The following is a 15,142-nucleotide window of genomic DNA, read 5'->3' on the forward strand; positions in this document are numbered from 1 at the left end:
CTCCAGCCTGGGCGACAGAGTGAGACTTGGTCTCCAAACAAACAAACAAATAAGCACATCCCTCCTGTGATGTTAGAGGGGCAAGATTTAGTGATATGCATATGGGTGTGTGGGTGGATATGACTTTAACCACTTGAACAATTTTAACTGACCTAACCGTATCTTTTTCTCTCATAAAAACATGCTTAATAATAATGCCACTCTATTATATTTGGACAGTACTTAATTTGCAAGGGAAATTTCTTACACATTATCTCCTTTAATTCTTATGAAACCCCATAAGAAGGGGACTGTTCCCATTTTACAGATGAGAAAGTTTAAGATGAAAATATGTGACATGGCTTAGCGTGGTGGCTCACGCCTCTCATTCCAGCAGTTTGGGAGGCTGAGGCCTGTGGATCACCTGAGGTCGGGAGTTCGAGACCAGCCTGGCCAACATGGTGAAATGCCTTCTCTACTAAAAATACAAAAATTAGCTGGGCATGGTGGCAGGACCCTGTAATCCCAGTTACTCAGGAGGCTTAAGCAGGAGAATCGCTTGAACCCAGCAGGCGGAGGTTGCAGTGAACCGAGATCGCACCACTGCACTCCAGCCTGGGTGACAGAGTGAGACTCCGTCTCGAAAAAAAAAAAAAAATCTATCTATCTATCTATCTATCTGACTTGTCCAAAGACAAATAATGCGTATGCCTAACAAGAAATCAGAATAAAAAGAAATATCCAAGGGAATGAGGTAGCATGTTATCCGCTTATTTTAAATTGAACCCAGTTTAATGAATTCTTCATTGAATGATTGCAATTACTGCGAGTGTTCCGAAGATGAAACTTAGCTAATTCTAAATCTTATTTAGCTTGCAGAATAGTCAAAAACTCTCTTTCATCCTGATATTCAGCCCATTTTCCTGGAGATTTTGGCTTTTTTCATGTGAGCAGAGGTGCAGGAAAGATGAAGGTGATTAACATTTACTGAACATGTGCCTATGGGTTTAGAGTATCTCAGTTGAATCTCCACAAGAATCCTGTCCAGTGGGTACTTAAATCCACATTTTGCAAATGTGAAGACGGGATCAGAGGGGCTGAGTAATGTGCCCTGTTCCAAAAGCAGGAAACAGAGTACAGAATGTGTACAGCAGGCCCCTCGAATTACACATGTTCTGAACTAAACTCAGACTCTCCCCTTTGTAAGTCCCTGAATTTGACACCATTCTCTGTTAGCTCAGAACTGTGGGCTGGATTCTATCTCTCCCTTAGCTCTCCCTTCCCTCATCCCTGCTGATCTGGCTCTTCCTGGAGTGTAGGAGTCAAAGGCTCAGACTCCAGAGTCAGAGAGAACCAGGTCGGACTCCTGGCTCCTCCATCACCAGCCATGTGTCCCCTGACATCTGTCAACTTTAGTCTCAGCACTGCAATACGGCACAGATGGCAGAAGCCTGGACCCTGCATCCAGACGGCCTGAACGTGAATCCCGGTCAGTCACTTAGAAGTTGTGTGACCTCAGACAAAGTACCTAACTTTTGTGTCCCAGTGACTTCATCTGTAAAACGGGACAATAATAATAGATAGCAAATATGTAAGGTCTAAATGAGTTAGTTATTGTTATTGTATTTTCATCTATAAAATGGATATTCATTTAGTAAATATTTATGGAGCACCCAGACACTTTGCTGGATACTGAGAAATAGTAGTGAATGAGATACATAAGGCCCCTACCTCATGGAGGATACATTTTAGAAGGGAGAGACAGCCAATAAATAGTAGAGAGAGAGAAGGCGGACCATTAGAGATGATGAGAAGTGCTATCAGGGAAATATACAGGGAGCAACCTACTGTAGATGAAATGGGACAGGAAAGCTTCTTGGTAACAGTAGCACATGAACTGCTTCCCAAAATGAGAGTGAGCCAGCCATGCACTTGTGAAAGAGGTCCCAGGCAGAGGGATTAGGGATTGCAAGGGTCCTGGGTGAGCCTGGTGTCTGCAGAGGCAGAAAAGCAGCCCATGTGGCCATGGCAAAGCGAACGAGGATGACAGCTGGACTGGGCATGAGGCAGGCAGTGCATGAACCACACAGGCCCTTGCAGGAGGCCAGAGAAAAACAGATCTGGCAGTGCTCTGCTCGTGGGCAAGTGCTGAGCACAGAGTAAACACTCAGCAAACTGGATCTTGCCACGGGCCTGTTTTCTGTGGAGTCCTAGTGAGGGAAAAGGACTCAAGCTGGTGGAATCAAGGAAAAGCGAAGAGGGAAAGCAGAGAAGCTGCAAGTCCTCCTTTCTTCATGGTCCAGGACACGGCCTCCTGAGCAAATAATTCATGATTTCCCCATGACCAGCTATCACCAGACACCTGCACATTAGCTCCCTGCAACATTGGTGTTGTCAGTACTGCACAAAGTTTTCTTCAGCATGAATGCTATCCTGTAAAATCTCCAGCAAGCCTTTGTTCCTTTGCAGTCAGCTTCTGCTGGCCTGCCCATTGCCTTCTTGCAATGTATCTTCCTACTTTCTTGAATAAATCTACCTTTCTCGGCCAGGCGCAGTGGCTCACGCCTGCTATCCCAGCACTTTGGGAGGTCGAGGCGGGCAGATCATGAGGTCAGGAGATCGAGACCATCCTGGCTAACACAGTGAAACCCCGTCTCTACTAAAAAATACAAACAAAAAATTAGCCGGGCGTGGTGGCAGGCACCTGTAGTCCCAGCTACTTGGGAGGCTGAGGCAGGAGAATGGTGTGAAATCAGGAGGGGGAGCTTGCAGTGAGCCAAGATCGTGCCACTGCATCCTAGCCTGACAGAGCAAGACTCCATCTCAAAAAAAAAAAAAAAAAAAAAAAAAATCTACCTTTATCTACCTACAACTGTCTTGGTGAATTCTTTTACCCCAATACCACTGGCCAAGATCGTGTCACTCCTCCATGACACTTGCCACTTCTGGCGCTGTCGTCTACTCCTCTTCTTTCTCTTAAAGTAGTATTTCTTCCTAACTAGTTTCCCTGACCCGTGCTTTAATCCATCCTCCACAGTGACAGGATGACCTTTGTAACATGCACTCATGATCATCCAATTGCATCCCTCTCCTCCTTAGAAACTGTCTATGGATTCCCTTCCCCTGCGGTGTGTGGGTAGCATCCCAGCGCCTTTGCCAAACACAGAGAGCTCCTCGAGATCTGGCCCCCTTGGCCTTTCCAGTGACTTCTCTAGCTGCGCCCTTCCCCAGATAACTTGCAGGTCCCTGTTCTGCCACTCCCAGCCTTCCTGCCCTGACACACGCAGTCTGTCTCCCGGGAGCCTCCCGGATGCGCTTCCTCCCTCTCCTGCATCTGACTGATGTGTGCTTTTTTTTTTTTTTTTTTAAGATTCAGCTTAGAGTCACACTCTGTAAAATTCTTTCCCTAATTCTCACTCCTCTGGACTCCTATACCACGTTGTACTATTATTGGTCTTTTTATTTTTATGTTTTAAAAAAATTTTAGGAGACAAGGCCTGGCTCTGTGGCCCAGGCTGGAGTGCAGTGGTACCACCATGGCTCACTGAAGCCTCGACCTCCTAGGCTCAGGCAGTTCTCCTGCCTTTGCCTCCTGGGCAATTGGGACTATAGGTGCCACCATGCCCAGCTAATTTTAAAAATCTTTATAGAGATAGAATTTCACTGTGTTCATTGTGTTGTCTAGGCTGATCTTGAACTCCTGGCCTCAAGTGATCCTCCTGTCTTGGCCTCCCAAAGCATTGGGATTATAGGCATGAGCCACTGTGCCCAACCATATCAGTTCTGCTGTGCTGTGTTGTGTATTCCTAGCGACCTTTTGGACTAGGTTTCAAGGGCAGCAGCTGCACAGGCCTATTTCTGTTTACACCTAGCATACCCCAGGCACATGAGCAGTACTCAAGATGATGGAGTCCCAACTTATATTCGTTTAACCTACTCAAACTTGATTATATGCATGCACACATGTATGCATGCACACATGTACACATGCACATGCACACGTTTTATATGGGTTTAAATGGTGTTGGCCATGCTACCCTGCCCTTCATTTCACCCAATGAGTGGGGTCCAGAGTAAGCCAAGGATTCTGCTCATTCTCTTGATGGGGTTTGCTTCCCAGGGCTCACTAATGTTAAAGGACTGTATATGTCTATCTCATAACATAGCTCCTCTGCTTAAACTAACTTCTTCACCTAGTGCTCATTAGAAGAAACAACCATCTGGACCATGATTAAAGAGAAGGCTAGACTTATGCCTATAATCCCAGCGCTTTGGGAGGCCAAGGCAGGAGGATCACTTGAGCCCAAGAGTTCAAGATAAGCCTGGGCAACATAGTGAGACCACATCTCAACAAAAAAAATAAAACAGTAAAATGAAATTGGCCAAGTCTGGTGACACACACCTGTATTCCCAGCTACTCAGGAGGCTAAGGTGGGAGGATCACTTGGCCCCAGGAGCTGGAGACCAGCCTGGGCAACACAGTGACTCATCTCTACAAAATATACAAAAATCAGCTGGGCATGGTGGCACGTGTCTGGGGTCCCAGCTACTTAGGAGGCTGAGTTGGGAGGGTCATCACTTAAGCCCCAGAGGTGAAGATTGCAAGGAGCTATGATGGCGCCACTGCATTCCAGCCTTGGCAACAGAGAAAGATGCTATCTCAAAGGAAAAGAAAAGAGATTAAAGGGAAGACTGACCATGTTGGAATGTGGTGCATTCCTAAGGGATGTCTCTAGAGGAATTTTCACTATTAGGCTTTTTTCCCGTTACTCATTGACTCTGCAACCTCACCTCTGTGTAAGATGTATAGCTACTGTACATATTTCTTGGATGTATTGAACAGCTAATAATTGCCAGAGCCAGGGCACAAACTGATCTCTTCTTACTTCTAATCCAGTGCTCTGTCTCCTGTCCACAATGCAATGTATAGAATCGATCTTTTCTGGAAGTTGTTATTGAGAAAGGCAGATAGGGTTAAAAGTGCTAGCAAGAGAATTATCAAAGATGGAAGCCATAAAATTTATCATGGAATTTTGACTTTGCCCTCGAACTCTCAGCCGAAACCTCAGGATGATGAAAAGGCGATCACGTTGCCAATTATAAAGGGGTTTTATAATCCCTCGCTGAAAAACTTGAGTGTAAATGAAGAGCTCTGTTCTTTTCATCATCTTACTTACTGACTATTGAAATGAGACTTAGCTATCAGTTGAGTTTTGGAGCCACTATTCTCAGTGAAATTCAGAATTCAAGAAATGTTTTCAGGAAACATCCTCCTCAGTTCTTTCCTCAGTTTACTTCGTGGCTCTTGCAGTTCTTTCCCCTTTGGTGATCTCATTACATCTACAGTTTCTCACTACCACCTCATTACTGACCATTCATTTCCCTGCGGTGAGCTCCCAGGCCTTCTGCCACATCTCCTTATCTTTTGGATATCTCTTCTCGAAGCTTCCACGAGTGCCTACTGACCCCTCCCTACTCCCCACACACCCAGCTTTCCACTCACAGTCTCTATGGTATGGCCATCCTTCAAGTCAGTCAACTTCCCCCCTTCTGGTACCCCCAGATCCAGCCAGCACATTCTGTACATTTTGTCTGTGAGAGTTTTCTAGCAAGTTCTACCCTTCCTGTTTTCATCATTACTGTTCTTAACTCTGGCCCATCACACCTATCAAGCAGATTATTGTCAGACTCATTCCAAGTGGTCTCTCTGGCCCGAGTTTCCCTCTTCAAACCATTCTAACACTCTTAACATATTTTGCTTCTTACGACATAGCCCTAAGAAAAACCCCAGAGGTGATGGCTGCAATGAGCTATGATCGCGCCACTGCATTCCAGCCTTGGCAACAGAGCAAGATGCTATCTCAAAGAAAAAGAAGTCCAAAAGCTTTAGTGAGTGTCAACAACTTATTAAATTATTCAGTATAGACATCTCAACATGGCAGGTTGGATGTCAAAATCTCCCTGTTGGAGATCCCCTCAGTATTACCTGTGTTACCCCACCATCAACTCCCATTGCTGCCTTCCCTGAAAGGGACCCTTCAGAAAAGCCACCATGCCTGTAATCCTGCCATAGGTCCTTTTCTTCATGTCACCCTCTCTGTTTGGGCCATTGTCTTCCATCTCTCCATTTAAATAATGGCCTTATTAGTATGTCATTCAATGGTAACACATCATGTCATTGGTGTGTCATTTAGGAAGCTTTTTCTGATCTCATTTTTTCCCAATTTTATACCTTTATAAACCTCTGTTGTAATGCTTTTATGTCATTCTAGAATCTTTGCATTATCATTATTAATGTGACTATCATATTACCCTGACTAGACTATAATGTCTTTGAGGTCTTTTCTAGTTTTGGCAGCCTAGCATAGTGAGCATTCAGTGGGTTGACAGGAAACATTTATTGAGTTGAATCAAATGGAAATAATTTTAGGATGTTGGTGCCCCACAGCACTGCTGCCCAGTCAACTTCAAATCATCACCACCTGCATCACCCCCTGCCACCTGCTCCCCCCACCACACACACACACACACACACACACACACACACACACACACCCCGGGTAATTTTGCCAAATCCTGAAGGGTCAACTTCCAACAGTATCTTTCAGCTATGTTTTCTGAGACAGGGTCTCACTCTGTCTCCCAGGCTGGATTGCAGTGCGTGATCTTGGCTCATTGCAGCCTCAAACTCCTGGACTCAAGCAATTCTCCCACCTCAACCTCCCAAGTAGCTGGTATTATAAGCATGAGCCACTGCACCTGGCCCATGTTCAATTTTTCTTTGACGTTTCCTAAATGCTCCTCTGCTCTTGGGCATCAGCAATGACAGTTCTCTCCCACTCAGTTTTTCCAAAGCATCCTGCTTATTTTGGGAATGCTTCTCATTCTGAGCCCAGCCTGGGGGCAGCATCTGCTCCAGACAGGCTGTTCTTCAACCCAAGGTCCAGCCACCATCATAGTGGACCATTTGCTGTGTCAGCTATGCCCTAAGCAAAAATATGTTAACTGCTTTTCTAACCATTTCTCAATGTAGTTTTTCGATGCTAGGACTGCTCATGCACCTGTCTTTCTCTCACCCTCTGACCTCATGTGGATTTCTTTCTCTCTTTCTTTCTTTCTTTCTCTTTCTTTCTTTCTTTCTTTCTTTCTTTCTTTCTTTCTTTCTTTCTTTCTTTCTTTCTTTCTCTTTCTTTCTTTCTTTCTTTCTTTCTTTCTTTCTTTCTTTCTTTCTTTCTTTCTTTGATTTCTTTCTCTTTCTTTCCTTCCTTCCTTTCTTCCTACCTTTTTCCTTCCTTCCTTCCTTTGTCTCTCTTTCTCTTTTCTTTTCTTTCTTTCAATAGGGTTGCACTGTGTCACCCAGGCTGGAGTACGTGGCGTGATCACGGCTCACAGCACCCTCAACTTACCAGGCTCATGCGATCCTCCCATGCGCCACCATGCCCAACTAATTTTTGTAATTTTTGTAGATATGGGGTTTTGCCATGTTACTCAGGCTGGTCTTGAACTCCTGGACTCGTGATCCACCTGTCTCAGCCTCCCAAAGTGTCAGGATTACAGGCATTAGTCACGGCACCCAGCATGTGGCATTCTTTCTTAAGTGCTTCTGGACAAAGCCATGAGTGGCAGAAGGCTTTTCCTGAATCCACTTACCTTGTGTCTCCTTTTGACATCACATTTCTGGAGAATGGATGGATGGGAGTTGCGCTTTTGAAGCTTTGCCCTTCAGCTCTGTACTTTTGTGAAATGTATTCTACCATAACCTTCCTCCTCAGCCAGGTTTAAAAGATCAGAACTTAACTGTGAAAATATCGGAGGATACAACTTCAGTCTTTCCTGAGTAAGCTGGAGATACTCATGTCATCCTGATAAATTTAACTTCGTGCTACCATCGGCCCTCTCTTCTGGACATTTCCTGGTTCATTTTCTTTCTAGCCATCTCCTTCCTTAGACCCAATCTTCACATAATTCTTCCTTCACTGAAAATCTAATTCTGCTCTTGGTCCAAGTCTGAGCTCCTTCTTCAGGTTCTTTGGGGGGCCTACTGAAAAAGGCCCTCCTGCCTTAGAGTCCAAATCCCCTCTTGTGTCCTATGTGAAAACTACTGTCCCCAAGACCCTGAAGTCCTTGCGAAGTTTTGGGCCATGTCCTAGAGAGGCTGAACACGTCCCTGTCTGGTTTCTTCTCTCCCAAGATTTTGGTCTGTTGCAGTTAACCAGCTTCCTCCCCACTTCTAAGCCTTCTAGATTTATCTCTGGTCCATTATCCTACCACTTTATGGACTTTGTTTGTCAGGTACTCAATCTAAACCAAGCCTCTCAAGTACAGTCTTCCCATTAAAAACAGCCTCCTCTTTATTCTATGCTGAATCTAAAATAATGACAGCATTAAAAACCACAAGGGGCCTTAGAGAGCATCCTCTAATCCGAGTTATACAAATTTGGAGATTGTGAGCCAGAGAGATCAAGTGGCTGGCTGATTGTCCTGCTCCTTAAAATGAGTTTACATTTTCTAGCCTCACTGCCTATTTCTTACAAAGCTTAGAATGAGCATTCCATCCCTACCATCCCATACGTTTGTATTAATCCCACCCCATACTGAAAGAAGATCTCTCAAGTTACACGTGGTATAGAGGGAGGGGTGTTTAGAAACTGTAATGCTATAGTAGAAATTATTATTATTATTATTATTATTTGAGACAGAGTCTTGCTCTTGTTACCCAGGCTGGAGTGTAATGGTGCAATCTCAGCTCACTGCGACCTCCGCCTCCCAGGTTCAAGCAATTCTCCCTGCCTCAGCCTCCCGAGTAGCTGGGATTACAGGCACCTACCACTATACCTGGCTAATTTTTGTATTTTTAATAGCAACGGGGTTTCACCACGTTGGCTGGGCTGGTCTTGAACTCCCGACCTCAGGTGACGCACCCACCTCGGCCTCCCAAAGTGCTGGGATTACAGGTGTGTGCCACTGCGCCAAGCCCTATAGTAGAAATTATTACCTCTTTATGTTCTCCCATTATTGTTTGTTACCAACACCTTCCTATACCCACTGGAAAACATCTGTGTAGTTGGTATAATTTAAATGCATTCTTTTGGGTTCACTGTAAAGCCATCCCACGAATATTAATCATTTGTCCCCACGCCTCAGTGGTTCACGGAAATGTGAAGAAGGATCACGCAGAGATTTTCCGCACTATAGACTTAGTGATGATTTGCATGCCTCCCCCTCCACACCCCCGAGATAATGATTTGAATGTTTCTTTTCCTTTCACACTGAGCAGTTATTGTATATCCCTAATCAGTAATACCTTCAGTAGTAATTGTCTATCTGGGAGTGGTTAGGACTGATGCTGTCTAGAGTGAACAATTCTCCCTGGTCTGCCAAAGCTTCTCTAGTTCTAGTACTGAAATCCCGTGTTCTGGGAAATCCCTCAGCTCTGGGCAAACCGGGACAGTTGATCACCCTACGCACCTCCCACCCCATTCCTGCTCACCTTTCCATGTCAGGATGAAGAATTCAGTGCCCAATATGTTTATGTTCCACAGAACAGCACTGATCAATAACCTGGAAAGAAAAAGATACTTGAAACCACTCATTTATGCAGGTTACAACACATTGAAGGGTAGTAATCAAAGCTACAATATCAGTCGTGAAGACCCCATCCAAAGTGGACCCGGACTGGACCTATTCCATTGATAACAATTTTCTGATTGTTTTTTAGGAGAGAAGATAGAGTTTAAGGATGTCATCTAAAAGGATAGATGGCAGGCCGAGCGCGGTGGCTCACACCTGTAATCCCAGCACTTTGGGAGGCTGAGGCAGGCAGATCACGAGGTCAGGAGATCGAGACCATCCTGGCTAACACGGTGAAACCCCGTCTCTACTAAAAATACAAAAAAAGTTAGCTGAGCGTAGTGGCGGGCGCCTGTAGTCCCACCTACTCGGGAGGCTGAGGCAGGAGAATGGCGTGAACCCGGGAGGCGGAGCTTGCAGTGAGCTGAGATTGTGCCACTGTACTCCAGCCTGGGCGACAGAGCAAGACTCCATCTCAAAAATAAATAAATAAATAAGTAAATAAAATAAAATAAAATAAAAAGATAGATGGCTAAACATAAAATGTGAACTTAAAACTATATTACCCAGTGAGAGCGTCAAATGCAAAAATTGTCTCCAGTTAGGTACAAATACAGGATGTATCTTGGAGGCAAATTTGTTCCTGATTTAATTTCTGGGAAAGCAGAAGAAACATCTGGTTTTTGGGATCTATCCAAGCCCTCTGCCCTAACAAACTGTCCAAACTCAGGCAAATGGCTGGCTCTGTAGGAAAGGAGCTAGTGTAAGAGTGGACTGAGTAAACTGAAAATGAGTCCAGAATTTAATAGGGCTATTAACATTAGAAGTTGGAAGAAATCACTGCCTATCTCTATTTTAAGACTTTTGTTTCCATTTATTTGAAAGTGTTCGGAAGATATAAAGGACGGGATGTTCTAGATATAGATCTCTGGCAGCAGCTAGATTGTCAAATAGTGTCTCTTGGAATTTCTAATCTTTTTTTTTCTCGGATGAGACATTCGGCGCAGAAAGACAAATAGTTACCTATGCTGTTCCTTGAAATTTAACAGAATATAGTCAAAGATAAAGTTTTCATGTGTGGGTTTTGTTGTTGTTGTTGTTGTTGTTATCTTTGCTTGGGTATTTAGTGTTAACAGCTGGGCAGTTAACACCAGAAGGGAAAGAAACTTTCTCTCCCGGTGGGGTTGCTAGGGAAGTAGAGAAAAGCAGGGTGACCCTGGAAGAGCAAGGTAAGTTGGGGTGGGGGCTGGTGGTGTAACAGACAGAGAAGCCATGGAAAGCTTCTTAGATTTACTTTCCGCCACTTGGATAGGCTTTCTCCTACTGCCTTTTAAAAATTGGAAAGCTAAGGCACAGTAATTTTTAGAATCTTTCTCAGGGCCCCTTAGCAAACCGCAGGGCCAGATTTAAATGTGGTCTTCCACTGAAACGCAGTGGTCTTCACCACCATGCCACATATGGACCCCATCATTGGTTTTTTGCAGGTGCACCAGCAGGCCAGCTCACTGGAGCAACCAAGTCAGATGCAGCGTCAAAGACCAGGCTGCAATTGGGAATGAAATGCAGTTCCCCCACACTGGGCTGAGACTGCCCATGACAACAGTGGCCTTGAGGGCTTCTACCTGTGCTTAGGGATATTTCAGGTGACGGAACCACCCCTGCACACCAGCCATTCTGCTTCACTAAACCTACCCTGGAAGGTGGTCAGGGTGCTCAGGGGCCTAGATGAGCTGGGTTTGGCAACAGAGAGAGATGTCTTGAGATTTGTCACGTACTAATTACGTGCAAGGCATTGTTCTAAACTCTTTTTATATACTGGCCTATTTCAGTCTCTTAAGAACCCTATGAGGTCAGCGTTCTTAATGTCTCCATTCTATAGAAGATGAAAGGAAACGGAGGCATGCAAAGTGGCTCTGCAGCCTGCCTGAAACGGTGGCATCTGACTCTGCCCTGGCATATCTAGGACTGGCCAAGAGAAGCTTGTCCACTCATGGGTTCCTTGTCACCTCCAGCAGAAACCAGCTTTGGTGGGCACCAGGAATGTGCCCACATTTATATGCATGTGCTTATATACCTACCATCCCCTTTAACTCTCACTGCCTTGTGAGGTAGTTTCTATTACCTGCATTTTACAGAAAAGAAAACTGAGGCTGTGAGTATAAATTACTTGCCTACATTCTCTATAAATCCACCCCTTTGCACTGCAACTCAGATGGTACGTGTAAAGGGGGCGTGGGGAGAGGGATGTTCAACACTGTTATTTTCCCTCATTTCACACTTCCTCATCTGGAAAAACACAGAAATTACAGGTGGTGGTAAAGATCCCCAAATTGCAAAATTTAGGATGGGGGAAGCATGATTATAATCTAGAGCAGAGATCAGGGAACTATAGGCCATGGGCCAAATCTGCCTATTTTGGTACTGCCCTTGAGCCAAGAATGTTTTTTGTCTCTTTGTTTGTTTTACGGTCCAGAGGTCTTTTATTTTTTTAACACCTATTATGCCATGAATTCATAGGGAAGAGGCTCCAGCAGCTCAGGCTCCTTCCCACCGGCTCTCATAAAGTGTGATTCTCTGGGTGGAGGAGGCTGGCGCTTCAGTTGAACCCGGGCATCTTTCTCTTTGGCTTCTTTCTTTTTCTGTCATTTTCCTTCACGCGTTTCAGGAAGCTAGCTGCTCTTAGAGTGTTTAATGTGCTCAATACGCGCATTATTTCTTTTGGCAAGAATCTTGCCCTTAACTTGTTTGTTTACAATGATGGCAACGGCATTCTGGGGAACAGACTCTTCCAGCTTAGCCACGGTAACATTTGGGGGCATTCCTTTTCGAACAGGACCCATTCCCTTGATGCCTACAGTGTCATCTTTCTTATAGATTCGCACATACGTGGCCAAAGGAACAACTCCATGTTTTCTAAAAGGCCTAGAGAACATACACTGGGTGCCTCTCCTCTTTCCCTTTTGTTCATCATCTTGGCAAATTAATTTTTATGTGGTAAATTAAATCCTCTTTCTTGTCAACCAAATTTTCCGTGATAGTGTATCTCATATAGCATCTATTTAACTGGAAGATGGCAGTTCTGGCCAAAAGGCTGGGTTGACATTTTCTTTCTTTCTTTTTTATTTTTTGGAGATGGAGTTTCACTCTTGTCATCCAGGCTGGAGTGCAATGGCGCGTTCTCAGTTCACTGCATCCTCTGACCCTCGGATTCAAGCGATTTTCCTGCCTCAGCCTCCCAAGTAGCTGAGATTACAGGCACCTGCCACCACGCCCGGCTAATTTTTTTTGTATTTTTAGTGGAGAGGGAGTTTCACCATGTTGTCCAGGCTGGTCTCGAACTCCTGACCTCAGGTGATCTGCCCGCCTCGGCCTCCCAAAGTGCTGGGATTACAGGCATGAGCCACCATGCCCGGCCACATTTTCAAATGATTGAAAAATTATCAAAAGAAGCAACTTCGTGACATGAAGAGTTGTAGGAAATTCAGATTTCGGGATCCGTAAAGAAAGTTTTATTAGGACACAGCCATGCATTGTTACGGCTATTTTCACACCTCAACAGCAGGGTTGAGTTGTTGCAACAGAGACCTAGTGAATGGCCCACAGCTTTAAATACCTACTACACGGTCCTGTGCAGAAGAAACACTGAACACTGAAGTAGAATCACATGGCAAATATATTTGCCTCACATTACCTGAGGTAACAGTTTGGTCATAATTGTGAGTTTCCTAGATAATTGAAGCCTGCCCTTTTGTGCACAGAATAGTTAATTTAAAAAACAAAAACCTATTCCAGGAGGCTGGAATTCAGGATCCAGAGGAAGAAGCATTTGAGAGTGGATTGGAAAGACTTACGGGGAGGTAGGAGGAATGGGTTGGGGAGCTCCAAAATGAGAGAGGGCCTTCGAATAGGACAGAGACAGAAAGAGATTTGGGGAGAGATAGAGAGACACACATAGAAAGAAGAAGCGGGATTCAGAGAGATCACTGCAATGAGAAAAGGGGGTAAAGTGTTGTTAAGCAGGAGCTCAGAAGCACTCAGGAAGCTGGATACAGTGGCTCAAGCCTGTAATCCCATCACTTTGGGAGGCCAAGGCTGGAGGATCACTTGAGGCCAAGAGTTCAAGACCAGTCTGGGCAAAATAGCTAGACCTCATGTCTAATAATAATAATAATAATAATAATAAAATTAGCCAAGTGCCTGTAGTCTCAGCTATAGGAGGAGGCTGAAGTGGGAGAATCTCTTGAGCTCAGGAGTTCGAGGCTGCAGTGAGTTATGCTCTCACCATTGCACACCAGCCTGGGTGACAGAGTGAGATCTCATCTTTAAAAAATTACATGAAAATGAAAAATAGAAAAGCAGCACTCAGGAGGCTGGTGAGAATTGGGCGCGTGTGACTATGGCCTAGCAACTTGACCTCCCTGAGGCTTTCTTGCACATCAGATGGAGAGAAATCACACCTTGGCTCCAGGGGGCTGCTGTGCAGTGTGAGGGAGGTGACAGCCATGTAGGGCAGGGGCTGGGCTCTGCGCTCAGACGCCCCCCGCGGCTCCTGGAGTTGCCTCCTCTCATCCCAGGCAAGTGACTCCACTCCCTGACGCCAGGGAGCTCAGCCATGAAGTGGGCAGAGTGGGCTCTGTCGCCCTGGGAATTGGCGAGATGCTAGGGAAACCTCCTTCCTGGTAGGTCACTGAGCAGTCTGCCCAGAGCCCCAGGAGCAGAAGTGCTCACGGGCCAAGTTAAGGGGCTCGAATTCCTTGGTTTGTTGAATGCGTTTATTTTTATTTTATTTTATTTTTTTGAGACGGAATTTCACTCTTTTCACCCAGGCTGGAGTACAATGGATCTCGGCTCCCTGCAGCCTTCCCCTCCCAGGTTCGAGTGATTCTCCTACCACAGCCTCCCGAGTCACTGGGATTACAGGTGCCTGCCACCCTGCCCGGTTAATTTTTGCATTTTTAGTAGAGACGGAATTTCACCATGTTGGCCAGGCTGGTCTTGAACTCCTGTCCTCAGGTGATCCACCTGCCTCAGCCTCCCAAAGTGTTGGGATTACAGGTGCGCGCTGCTGCACCCGGCCTATTGAATCCATTTAAAGCAAACGCCAGGTCCTTGTTTTTGAACTTTGTGGTGGTAGGAGGTGTGCCTTAAAATTAGCGCTTTGCAAACACTTATTCCTTGATTTAACCCACCACCAGTATGACCACCCCTCACTGATTCATCCAAAAGTGGGTTTATTTGTAGTCTTTTTTCTAACTTCTGTAGTTGATTGACCTCATTCAAGAAATATCTGTTGGGTACCTCTGCTCTGCGCTGCCATTTTCAGTGGTAAAGAGTAGATGAAGGGCTGTGTGCGGTGGCTCACACCTATAATCCCAGCACTTTGGGAGGCCGAGGCGGGTGGATTACCTGAGGTCAGGAGTTTCAGACCAGCCTGACCAACATGGAGAAACCCCGTCTCTACTAAAAACACAAAATTAGCCAGGTGTGGTGGCGCATGCCTGTAACTCCAGCTACTAGGGAGGCTGAGGCAGGGGAATCGCTTGAACCTGGGAGGCGGAGGTTGCAGTGAGCCGAGATCATGCCATTGCACTCC

At 45.4% G+C, this 15,142-nt stretch overlaps 1 protein-coding gene and 1 pseudogene across 1 annotated transcript in view; one reads left to right on the forward strand and one right to left on the reverse strand.

The window, feature by feature from the left end:
* The window catches only part of LOC105546449 (N-acetyllactosaminide beta-1,6-N-acetylglucosaminyl-transferase), a 74,846-nt gene that overhangs the window by 7,378 nt on the left and 52,326 nt on the right, over positions 1-15,142 (forward strand). The gene's annotated exons all lie outside the window — the stretch shown is intronic.
* On the reverse strand, positions 12,048-14,866 carry LOC105546477 (annotated as a pseudogene).

The sequence above is a fragment of the Mandrillus leucophaeus genome, unplaced genomic scaffold, assembly GCF_000951045.1.
Source record: "Mandrillus leucophaeus isolate KB7577 unplaced genomic scaffold, Mleu.le_1.0 Scaffold36, whole genome shotgun sequence".
Classification (NCBI taxonomy): domain Eukaryota; kingdom Metazoa; phylum Chordata; class Mammalia; order Primates; family Cercopithecidae; genus Mandrillus; species Mandrillus leucophaeus.